This window comes from Nycticebus coucang, chromosome 2 (assembly GCF_027406575.1).
Source record: "Nycticebus coucang isolate mNycCou1 chromosome 2, mNycCou1.pri, whole genome shotgun sequence".
NCBI lineage: Eukaryota > Metazoa > Chordata > Mammalia > Primates > Lorisidae > Nycticebus > Nycticebus coucang.
This window is the reverse complement of record NC_069781.1, coordinates 129,445,849-129,459,039: the sequence shown is the minus strand read 5'-3', so window position 1 is coordinate 129,459,039 and position 13,191 is coordinate 129,445,849. Positions and strand designations below refer to the sequence as shown.

Sequence of the window (13,191 nt, the reverse complement as noted above, 5' to 3'; positions counted from 1 at the left end):
TTAGAAATTTCTCTAAGGACCATCCTAATATTATTTTTTTGATGGGAGGTACTATTTCTGTGTAGTATTAGAATTATTATAGTAAAGATACCAAATATGTTGTTTAGGAAAGGTGCTTGGGACAGGTTGGCATGGGAAGGAATAATGTTGGGTTTCTCCTCAAGGAGCTTGGCACAACTGAAGTAAAGTTACATGTGGTAGTGTGAGATATATTAATCTTAAAAATAATTTTAAAGGGCAGCGCCTGTGGCTCAAGGAGTAGGGTGCCGGTCCCATATGCCAGAGGTGGCAGGTTCAAACCCAGCCCCGGCCAAAAACCACAAAAAAAAAAAAAAAAATTTAAAATAATAGGTATTGAGATATCAACCACAAATTAAATAACTACAATGAATTAATTTTTTATTAATTTTAAAACCTAAAGAAAAATGTCCATTTTCTTTTTCAGTATTTTTATTTCCTTCAAAAATTTATTTCCATTTTGGGGATAAACTGTGAATAATTATTTTACTTTGCTTCTTCATATTGGCGGTGTAATGGTTTTGCATTTCAAGGACTTCTCCCTTGGGATTACTGTTTTTACCTGTGTCACCCAGAGCACACGGGGACTTAAAAAACAGATAAGTTTAACATATGTTCATTGAGAACACCCTGTAGATGTACATGATATTTTTTTGGTGCTGGGGCCATAATGATGAATATGACATGGTCCTCACCCTTGGGGTGGTTATGGTCATGTGGAACCTAGGTACACACAGGGACGCCAAGACAGGTTTATTATTGAAAGACTCCTATTAACAGTTAAGAGGCTGGACAAGACACCTGTCCTGAACATTCCAGTCCCTCAAGGTGCCAGCTGGCTGTGATGTTCTTGATATAGAAAAGATGATGCCGATGAGGGCACATATTCTGAAGCCCTGTGACATTCCAGGGGCATCCCTGTCCTGACCCTGACCCCTCCCTTCATGTACCAGTTATTCAGGTAGTTATGGAGGGGGCACCAAGATTTGCCCGCCTGGCTAGCAGGACACTGAAGGTGCTGGATACTTGGAGGCCTTCCTGTTGGAAGCTTGGATTTGCCTTTCCCAGGCAACTGATACTAGACTCCATTCGCTCAGGATCCTGGGCTCCTGGCAGGGCCTGCTTCTGCTAAGGTAAGTCTGGGAGAGGAGCCATGGAGTCAGCATGAGCTCTCCTGCCTCCCAAGTCGTGCCGGCACTAGAGGCCTGCCTGGTGCCAGGGCTCGGGCATTGGGAACTTTGCCTGGCCCGACAGGCAAGAAACGTGAACCACCGCAGTGAACTGGCAGTGCATTAGCAGGCTCTTTAACTGCTGTTTTTTCCCTCCGTGCTTTTATAAAGCCACTGAGTAGACACTAGATTATAAATTCTGTGCAAATAGTCTTAGAGTTTTCCGGACTCAACCCCAGAGAAGACCAGTTTGGATTTTGAGGAATACTTAAAGGAAATGTTTGTTGGTTTCTGTTTCCCAATGTAAAGTGCTGTGCAAAGGCTGTGCTGTGTGCTCCTCCACACAGCCCTCAGTGAGTGCCTGCAGGGGACACGGCTGCTTTGGAGGGACATGGTTGCAGCGGGTTTCTCGCTGTCCATCCTAGTTGTTTAAATTAAGTTCCACATGTCGTGTTCTGTTAATGTGATGAAAACCCATTATCTCTACCCTGAGAAGAGGGGCATATAGGACAGCCTCGGGGTTTGGCATGATCTCAATAGGGGTGCTCCATACTGAGAGACAGCTGACCCAAATGGATCCCCACTTTGGGGAATTTATAAGAGCTAGTGTAGGTAGGTCATGGGAACAATGCTGAGCCACAGTGATGGTTAGAGAAAAGGCTGCTACATACTCAGCCTTGGGAGGTGGAGCCCAGACTGTCCAACCTCATGGCAGAAGACATGAGGGCTGAGGAGGGTCTTCTTGATTGCTTGCGTTCCTGATGAACTTGACTGCTGTACTCTGCTCTCCGCTTTCCTGGGGGTCAGTGGTTATGCTTATGTTTTGCTTAGCATCTACATTACAGGGTGTCCATAAAGTTCATGTGTGATTTAAAATAGCCTATTATTAAGTATTATTAAAATAGTTGGCTATTTTAAACACACATGAACTTTATGGACACCCTGTATCAATTCTGTGCTTGGACCTGCTTGTCTAGTTACTATGCCTAGTGATGCTAGCACTATCCCACCATCAAATTACAACCTTGCTACTTATAAGGTGAAAAAAACTAAAATGCTTTATTTTTGCCCCTTTGGATAAATTGATCTTAGGGGAAGCAATATTTATTGAATATTTATGTATATATATGCCATCCCTTTATACCCTATATACAGATGAGAAACTCTTTTGTAAAATAAGATGCCAAATGATTTTCTGAAGTATAATTCAAGAGTTAACAAACTATAGCCCAAGTTGCCAAATCTGGCCCACCACTCTTGTCATTGCTCCCCCCCCCACTCCTGTCATTGTAAATAAAGTTTTATTGACACACATCATACTCATATAAATATTGTGTGAATTGAGTAGTTGCAGCACAGATAGCATGGCTTGCAAAGCCTTTTTACAGAAAAGGTTTGTGAAACATTGATGTATTTCATAGAGGGCTGACTAGTTCCTACCTATAAGAATAGAATACCTTTATGTCTAAGAAACTCATCATCTTAGGCAACTTATTCAATTCCAGGTTTGGACAACTATTATTAGAAAATTCTTCTTCTGCAGAAACAAAATTCTCATTCCTAGAACTTGTATGTGTCAGGTCTGTTGTATCCTATGAACCATGGAATATAAGTCAAATATTGCTTCAAGGTAATTACCCTTTTGAATATTTGAGGAAATCTTTTATCTACCCTCTCTGAGTATTTTCTTCTGCAGATTAAACATCACTAGTTCTTTTACCTGTTCTTTATTTTAGAATTTTTGGTCTTCACTCGATAAAGTGTAATTTACTATCTATCTAAACCACATCCCAGAAATTTAAAACATCGTCCTTAAGGGACATGACTGGAAGAAATTATACCAGGACCATTTACTGCCTCTACTTTGGATACCATGGCTCTTGGAATGCAGCTGAAGATTGTATAATGCTATTTTTCCGAGAGCTGCTGACTCATTGACATGAGCCAGCAAAGCTCCTTGAACTCTCTTACCTTTTCTGCTGTGAGCCGTGGTACCATTATATTATGCTGACATAGTTGTTACTTTTTATAAAGCTTTTCAGATCTTTTTTTTTTTTTTTTGTATAGGATTTGGGCCATCCTTCCATACTTGATCTTTTTAGGTCATATTTTATCTAACTAATTTGACCTTACCCTCAACTTTATCTCTAAATTTTACATATATATTATCTAGGTCTCTCCTTGAAGAAATTTCGATTTTGATTACATCATTCAATCCAATGGAAAAGAGGTCCAGAATAGATTCTGGTCTACCATAGTTGATGGTATTTTTTAAAATTCATTTCAGTGCTAAAGCCCAAACAAATGCAAAGGCATCTCTTAGATGTTTTGTAAATTGTGAGATAACTGTAGTATGTAAGACAGTTAATAACTACTGTCTCCTAGTTGGGCTTCATAACAAATGAAGCACAAGATTTTAAGTGCTCTGGTGTCATAGCTCACAGCAACCTCAAATTTAAATTGCTTACTTCACTAGATCCTGTGGAGAAACTAACCTTAAACTTTTAAAAATAAATTTTAGTTTATATGTCTCGTATTAGCATGAATGATAAAGCACTTTAGAAGAACATTTACCATGCAACCAAAGGTCATTTTTATGCCCCATGTAGCATTGCTTTCTATAGGTTTACCTGGTTTGTTTATGTGGTTTCAAAAATAAAAATATATATGCTCTCAAGATGGCTTTCAGAGAGCTTATTGGTGTCCTAGCCATTTGGAACCCCAGTTTAATTGGAAGAATGAAAGAGAAATGAATAGGAGGAAGATCATAAAATCTTCCTTGTATCTAATGTGAGTGTATCTCTCTGACCAGGAGAATGGGCATTCTGAGTTTTTGGAAACAAAACATTTGCTGAGGTGTTTTCTTGTATCTATTGCGGGGGGTGGGGGGAGAAATCAAGGTTAAATTTTGAAAGGAAACTTAATACTTTGTGTGTGTGTACACTTTTCTTTTTTTGAGACAGAAACAGAATCTCACCCTGTCACCCTCAGTAGAGTGCTCTGGTGTCATAGCTCACAGCAACCTCAAAGTCTTGGATTCATCTCTTACCTCAGCCTCCCAAGTAGCTGGGACTACTGGAGCATGCTACAATGCCCAGCTATTTTTCCAGAGGGAGTCTCTTGTTTAGGCTGATCTTGAACTCTTGAGCTCAAGCAATCTACCTGCTTCAGCCTCCCAGAGTGCTAGGATTACAGAACACCCATCATGCCTGGCTTTGTGTGTATGTATGTATTTTTATAATACATATATATATATATATATATATATATATATATATATATATATACTTTTTTTTTTTTACCACAAAAGTATGTGTTTTTCAAGTAGCAGCTATAAAATGAGTTTTATTCTTTAGTTCAGCCTTCATTCATTCATTCATTCTTTTTTGAGACAGAGTCTCACTCTGTTGCCCTGGGTAGAGTGCTGTGAGCCATGGTACCATTGCTACCATAGATAAAGTAGGTCATATTTTATCTAACTAATTTGACCTTATCCTCAACTTTATAGCTTATACCATCTCAAACTCTGGGGCTTTGAGCAATCCTCTTGCCTTGGCCTCCTGAGTGGCTGGGACTGGCCACTATGCCTGGGGTTTTTCTATTTTTAGTAGGGACAAGATCTTGCTCTTGCACAGGTTGGTCTCAAATGCCTAAGCTCAAGCAATCAATGCACCTCAGCCTCCCAGAGTGCTAGGATTATAGGCATGAGCCACTGTGCCTGGCCAGCCTTTAAAAAAAAAGAAAAGAAAAGAAAAAAAAGCCAGAAAAATAGGGCAGGGCATGGTAGCTCACGCCTGTAATCAAAGCACTCTGAGGCCAAGGTGGATGGATTGCCTGAAGTCACAGGTTCAAGACCAGCCTGAGCCAGAGCAAGACCTCGTCTCTAAAAATAGCCAGGCGAGGGCAGTGCCTGTGGCTCAAAGGGGTAGGGCGCCAGCCCCATATGCCGGAGGTGGCGGGTTCCAACCCAGCCCCGGCCAAAAACTGCAAAAAAAAAAAAAAAAAGGTCGTTGTGGCAGGTGCCTGTAGTACCAGCTACTTGGGAGGCTGAAGCAAGAGCATTACTTGAGCCCGAGAGTTTGAAGTTGCTGTGAGATATGATGCCATGGCACTCTACAAAGGGTGACAAAGTGAAACTGTCTCCAAAAAAAAAAAAAAAAAAAAGGAAAAATAATTAGTAGTACAAAAATATATGTGCTCGTTTTAACTCTGTAATTCTGAAATTGGTATAAAGATATATAAGATATAAAAACAGAACATTTTCAAAGCCAATTGCTATAATTTAATAAAATCATGTCTGAAATATAATAAAAGGTTTAGAAGAGATCACCAGCCTAAGGTGGTGTCATTTTTGATTTTGGAGTAAACCAGCCCTCTTCTGGCAAAAGAAAAACTTCTGGATGAGGTTGAAAGGCAACAGAAAATGGGGGAACAATGGCTGTTCTTTTTAATGGGAGTGGTTCCTTTTCTTTGTGGTAACAGCTCCTTCCTGTTGCTCCTTTCCTAGAGGAATTGCTACAGTGAAGTTGTTGAAGAAATGAGGAGGGGGAGGCATATCCATCCTTCTGTAGTGGGGAGGGGCCAGCCTGTGAAAGCAGGCCTTTGTACGTGTTGGGCTGGGCCATGGCAAACAGGCTACAATCAGGCTATTGTTTGTTTGGGAAAAGCTATGGCATCCTATTGCAATTATTTATGGAAGAAAATATTTGATGTTTTTGGAAGAGGCTGGGTGTGGGGGATGAGGGAGGGAGACAGGCTGAGCTCACCTCTTGTCCCATCCACTCCAAGTCACTCGGTGTGGAGGGCAGGTCCCATCTAGTCCAGAGTGCAGAGTTTTTGTTTTGGGCAGAGAAATTCAAAGCATCTCTAGCTTTGGTACTAGGAACAATGGAAGAGATGAATTTACTCTCCCTAAGATTGACATGGGTGGCCCCTTCTGTTATATCCCTTTTGCCATCATGGTTTCTCATGCTTTCTTGGTACCATTGCCTCCAGCCTGTCTCCACCAGGGCTGAGGTCTGGACCTGTTATGTTGATTCTCAACTAATTGTAAGTAAAAATGGTAAAATGTTCTGTAGCAGTGTTCATTTCTGAAGTTGAGTACTCTTCCATACTTAGGCTGTGTATCTTCAAAGGGGAGATTCCCTTCTCCCTTCACATCAGACGTGTCAGCCACCCCTAACCTAGTTTCCCAGCCTTGCCTACTTCATCCCTTCTCCTCTCCCTCAAAAACTACTTGGGTGGCCCAAATCACAGGTCTCATCCTTGTTTTTCCATCTCTTTGAGATTCCAGCAGTCAGCCCTCATCAGGACTCTCCCTGAAATTCCCATCAATAACTCAAAGAGCTGCTTGGCACCTTGCACACAGTGAGACTCAGGACATGTGAGTTTCCTGCTCCATTAAAAATGTTCCCTTCATGGAATTCCTCACAATGCCTTATGTGTCTACACACCCCTTGACAATGAGCTAACATTTCCAAAGCACCTGCCTGTATGGAGGGTGGTCAAAAGAGCCCTCATTAGTCTTGGTCCCCCACTGCCCCACCCCATCCTCCTTTGCCACCACATCTTGCCTTTGTTTTCTTTGGGCAGTTCAAAGTTGGGCTCTTGAGAAGCTGCCCATAAGTTTCATTCAAGTGACCTGATTGCATCCTCACCCACTCTTTTATTATCTGCAGATGATAAACATTGAGGAATTTCCTTGTGCTTCCTTGTGACTGAATGATTTCCTCCCCCTCAGGCCTGCATTATAACATAACCTGGAGACTTGATGTTTCTTAGAATGTAGACATAAGAATACCATGGATATGGTAGCTAATGACTCCCTCCCATGTGATAGCTTTCCTTGGGAAGGTGGGAGAAGGAGACAAGTTTTTGGATAAGGCACATTTCGTGAAAACTGACTGGCTCAAAGAGTGGCTGTAAATGTCCAGTTGTGTAAATCTGAGATCCTCAACAAGATAGCTTCATTCACTTATTAATTCAGCAAACATTAAGCACCTGCAGTGTTGTGTACTGACCAGGAGTGATCAAGTCAGAAGAGAGTTCTTCATTCTCTACCAGGGTCAGGGTGGTTAGACAGACAGTAAACAGAGAATAATAAGCTAATGATGAGCACCTAAGGAAAAGTCATCAGGGGACTGTAATCAAAACACGAGTGCTGGGTGTGAGTGTGTGTGGTCGAGAGCTGCTGGGTTATCAGGGGTGCCTCTCTGAGGAGGTCAAATTTAGACAAAGAGTAATGAAAGGGTCAGCCATGAGAAGTTCAGGGGAGAGAGCAAGAATACAATTCTGTGAGGTGGGTGAGGCTAGAATTTGGCAGATTAGGGAAACTGAGAGTATTTATTAGTCAAGTCAGGCTGCTGTAACCAAACACCATTGTATAGGTGGTTTAAACAACAGACATTTATTTTCTCACAGCTCTAGAGGCCGGAAAGTCCCACATGTGTCAGCAAGGTCTGGTTCTAATGAGGCCTCTCTTCCTAGCTTGCAGACAGCCGCCTTCTTGCTGGGTCCTTGCAGGGTGGAGGGAGAGAGCCAACTCTGTTGTGTCTTCACTAATTAAGGACACTAATCCTATTGTAACTGGGGCCCACCCTTATGATCTCATTACCCTTAATTATCTCCTTTAAAGGCCTCATCTCCAACAAAGTTATATAGGGGGAAGTAAGCGCTCCAATATATGAAATTTGGGGATGGAGGGACCCAATTCAGTCTGTAGCACTGAGTTATAAGATGAGTCAGAGTGGTAGGTAGGCAGGCACCAGAGCAGGGAGAGCCTAGAGGGTGTAGCAAGAGTGAGAATTTATTTAACAAACTAAAGAAGCCAGGGGTGGATGAAAAGCAGAATAGTGGCATGCTCTGATTTTTATCTGATTTCTTCTCTAGCTGCAGGATAGAGAGTGTACTGGGACAGGGCAAGGGGAGCCAAGAGTGGAAGGTCTTCCAAAACCCCTTAGGAAGCAGTTGAAATAATCTGTCTGAGAGATATTGGTAAGTTGGACCATCCTTAAGTTTCTAAACATTGGCACTGTTGACATTTGGGGCTGGATGATTCTTGGATATGGGGGGCTGTCTTGCGCATTGTAGAATGTTTGGGAGCATTCTTAGTCTCTACTCTCCAAATGCTGGTACCCACCCCCAGTAATGCAGTAATGACAGTCAAAATTATCTGGACATTGCCAAATGTGTACCCAAGGAGGAGCACTGGAGGATCCCCTGTTGGGAACCACTGGACCAGAGTGATAGCAGTTGGCAGTGAATAGATTTAGAAATATTTGGGGACTTGTAAAAACATAACATGTTGGAGCATGGAAGAGATAGGGAAAATTAAAGATGACTCTGAGATGTTTTGGCTTGGATGGAAAAGGGGGTGGAAGTGCCCATTCCTGAGTTGGAAGGAGTGGGAGTGGGTGCCAGCATTGTTTGGGAGGTGTGCAGTGCAGAAGGCAGATGGAGCAGGAGCTGTGGCTCGCATCTGTTACGTCTGAAATGCCTCTTAGACATCTAGTGGGAGAGGTAAAAGGGAGTAAAACATAGTAGGGGAGGGCTCAGTAGACAGGCCAGGGATAGAGACAGACATTTGAGACTCATCTACTTGTAGCTGCTATTTATTTATTTATTTATTTATTTATTTATTTATTTATTTATTTACAGAGTCTGACTTGTCACTCTTGGTACAGTGCTGTAGCATCACAGCTCACAGCAATCTCAAACTCAAGGGTTTAAGCAATTCTCTTAGCCTCCCAAGAAGCTGGGACTACAGGCACCTAGCTATTTTTAGAGACAGGGTCTTACTCTTGCTCAGGCTGATCTCGAACCTGTGAGCTTAGGCAGCCTACCTGCCTAGCCCTCCTGGAGTGCTAAGATTAGAGGCATGAGCCACCGCCCCCAGCTGTAGCTGCCCTTTAGGAAGGATGATGGTTGTCTAGGGGGTTTCAGACTCAATGGTCTCACACCACTTTACATTGTTAAAAAATGAGAACCCTGCCATGATTTGTGTGTTTGTGTTCCCCTCAACCCTCCCCCCACCAAAATCTGGATGTTGAAACCTAATGGCTATGACATGGTATTAGGAGATGGGGCTTTGGGGAGGTGATTCAATTGTGAGGGTGGGACCCTCATGACTGGGATGAATGCCCTCGTAAAAGAGGCCCCAGAGATCTGCCTTTGCCTCTTTCTTTTTTTTTGAGACAAGAGTCTCATTCTGTCACCCTTGGCAGAGTGCTGTGGCTTCACAGCTCACAGCAACCTCAAACTCTTGGGCTTAAGGGATTCTCTTGCCTCAGCCACTCAAGCAGCTGGGACTATAGGCACCTACCACAGTGCCTGGCTATTTTTTGGTTGCAGTTGTCATTGTTATTTAGCAGGCCGGGTTTGAACCTGCCAGCCCCCTAACCACTGAGCTATGGGCGCCAAGCCCTGCCTAGCCTCTTTCAACCATGTAAGGACAGAGCTTTAAGGTGCCATCTGTGGTCCCTATGTGGGGTCTATCCAAGACACTAAGTCTGCCAGCACCTTGATGCTAGAATTCCCAGACTCTAAAACTATGAGAAATAAATTTCTGTTGCTTAAAAGCTACTCAGTATTTTGTTAGAGTAGCTTGAACAGACCAATACAAACCCCTGTGAACTTTTGTTTATGTGGGTTATATCCATTGATATTTACCATATGAAAAACTAATATTAATAATGTGAAAAAGATAAATTCATTTAAAAACAGGAAATGGGGGTCAGGTGCAGTGGCTCACACCTGTAATCCAGCACTCTGGGAGGCTGAGGTGGGTGGATTGCCTGAGCTCTTGAGTTTGAGACCGGCCTGAGCCACAGTGAAACCTCGTCTCTAATAAAATAGCCAGGTGTTGTGGTGGACGCCTGTAGTCCCAGCTACTTGGGAGACTGAGGCAAGAGAATCACTTAAGCCCAGGAGTTTGAGGTTGCTATGAGCTGTGATGCCATGGCACTCCACGGAGTGCGACAAGGTGAGATTCTGTCTTCAAACAAACAAACAAAAAACAGTAAATGCTAATATGTTCTTTTTTAGGGGGTGGGTGGGATGCCCCCCACTACCACCTCCAGACTATGATTAGAGTGACACTGTTCCAAAATTTCTTTGATGCCTGGCTTAATATAAGGCAACTGTGTTATTCTATCTGCTCCTGCATTCTGTCTGCTGTCAGTTTCACATAGCTTCTGGAAAATTCCACCGTACACTTATGAGCCAATGGGAGTTAAAAGGGCAAATAATGTCTCAATAGTGTTATGAAAACAGTTTAATTTCGTAGACAATTTGAATGGGCCTGGAACCTCCAGGGCTCCACAGACTCCACTTGGAGAACCCTTCATCTAGGGATGCAGGTTTGATTTTTATACTGTTTAGGGTATGGCTGAGGCCCACTGTCACTCATTCCTCATAGACAATGAGTTCCACACCCCAAGTTGATACTTCAGAGTTTGGCCCTGTTAAGGAAATTGCTGAAAGTACTTTTATATATTTGTCATTCTAGCTTTCTCCTTTCTCTCTCTGTCATCTTCAAGAGATATAGACATAGGTAATTTCATGTCACACAAATATGTCCTAAGCAGCAGAACATTCCAAGAAAGTATGTGGGGAAAAAAAACAACAATAACAACTTTAGTTTAAATGATAACTGAGTTTTCTGGCTGGTGAAAGAGACATCTTTTTTAAGTCACAATTTAAATAATCATTTTTAAAGGAAGTGTTTCTAAAGGACATTTCACATTATGTTAAAGAGAACATAATGAACATAGCCCAACTTTTCCTTGATATTCAGGGTCATCACTGTGAAAGTAGCTTCATTTTATGATGAGATAATGATGCTGCTGGGTGGGCAGGGCAGTGCTTTTCATCTGAGGTAATTGAGTCCCCTTTAAAAGGTCAAAGATACATTCACTGACACGCACACCCCCCCCCCCAGTGTCACTATAAATTACTTTGGTATAAAGATACTTAAATACCTACAACCTTATAAAACCTAGGTATCAACTTCTTAGAATTATGGATCTTTTGAAATTATATATTAAATGAATTTACACATTAAATGCATATAAAACAAAAATACTCAAACCCAATATTAGTTTAATGGCATGGGTAATATTTTGCTGAAACTAAATTACTGCTCAAACTGTGCATAAACTGACCTCAAAGCCGTGAGTGGCTTTGAGTTGTGCAATGCCTGTCTTTGACTTTACAATTGATTTTTCTCTTTGAGTATTGCAGAGCCTCAGCATACTTTGGTCTTCACTTGGTGAATAAGACATGTTTACTTGGTAAATGTGCCTTTTCTTTTTGGTATACAACAGTTATAGTAGTGCAGTTCATTTCCAATGTGTTTTTTAGGTAAATGCTGATGCTAAAATCACTTGACAGAATAGGTTATAAGAAGGTTAAGTAGATGAACTAGAAAATAGACAAATAGATCATACTTGAAATGAAGAAAAACAAAATAAAAATTATTAAGGAGAACTGTCAAACCCCCAAGAATGTGTAGAGCACCTTTTGGTGTGAGAAGCACAGCACTGGGCCAAATGGCCTGTGAGCTCCTTGTTTTTGAGTTCATCTGTTGACTTTTTACAGTTCTTTTTTTTTTTTTTAATGTTGTTCATTTTAATTTTTATTTTTACTGATTTTTATCACTACCTTGCTCTACTTCCTAGAATTGGCCACTTCTGATCTACTTTGTGTTTGGAACTTAAATATTTAATCTTGCTGAAAGTATATGCAAGTTAACATTAAGCAGACTGTGAATTTAGATGAGTAAAACAAAAATTCTTTTTTTTTTTTTTGTTCAGGATCTGAAGTAGAGTCCTATATTTAAAAACAAAAACACCCTGGCAAATGCTGAGAATAGATGGGAGGAACAGAGATGACCAGTTAAAAGGCAGTTACAATAATCCAGATAAAGTATAGTCTTTCATTATCTACATTCCAAAAAATTAAAAGACTCGAATAGTATAACCTGTACTTTTCAACTTTAACAATTAATAAGATCCTATGTTCCAACTGATTGCTACCTCTCTTTTACTTTTTCTTGCTGAATTTTTCTGATAAGAACGTTGAATATACCTTGCTTAATACCTTGAAAGGTGTTCATCAGGTTTTTCCCATGGACTAGATGTATTGTAAGAGAAATCAAGATTTAATGTTATACTTTGCCTGGAAAATTCCTGTTCTGTTCCTTCTACATTGCTCTTAGTTCACTAGCGTTTACTCATGAACTATTTACTTGACAAGTAGTTAAGAATAATCAGCTTAAGAAAAAGTCCCAAATGAATAGGTCTTTTATTACATTGCTAAAATTACAACAGGTCTCAGGAATCACCTGGTATCTTGCTGCAGCTGGACAACTCTTAGATCTTATCCATCAGCCTGCTGAACTGTTCCTTTTTCAGAGACATAAGCACCATCCCAAAATTTTCTGATATCCTTGTTTTTAACTGTTGGGGCTTGCTGAATCAAAACAGCTGAATTTGAAACAAACTCAATGTCATTTCCTTCAAGGATTAACTCATCTTTCTGGGCTTTGAGATACTGAACAAGCAACGCCTGCCCTCATCCAAACCCTGCAGATGTATTTTTCACCCAAGAAATTTCTTATTTCAACAAGAGACCCATTCTCCTGGTCAACAACGTTGGTGGGGAAGTGAGCACACACAGACCTCATCTTGTGATGGAAGCCATGTGTGTAACGCCCTTGATCACGTTCCTCAGGTGACTGCAAACAGTGTGTACAGTAGCCAGTTCCTATTTCCCCACCATTTGTCAACCCAGAGACTCTTCTTTTTCTTTCCCAGGAGACTGAGTTCCACACTGATGTGGTTGAAGTCCCTACGCAAGTTTCCTCTGGGATTCTGCACAATAACTATGCATTCCTTCAGAGTGATGTCGACATTTTCTGGAATGTTGACAGTCTGATTGCTGAGAGTGGTCTTCATTCTCACAGGAGATGCAGCAAAGAGCATAAAACAAAATCTTGAATACACAG

General features: G+C 41.3%; 1 protein-coding gene and 1 pseudogene across 2 annotated transcripts in view; one reads left to right on the top strand and one right to left on the bottom strand.

Annotated features, from left to right (window-relative positions):
• IGF1R (insulin like growth factor 1 receptor) overlaps nucleotides 1-13,191 on the top strand; it is a 325,796-nt gene that overhangs the window by 165,666 nt on the left and 146,939 nt on the right. The gene's annotated exons all lie outside the window — the stretch shown is intronic.
• Nucleotides 12,564-13,141, bottom strand: LOC128569158 (60S ribosomal protein L9-like; annotated as a pseudogene).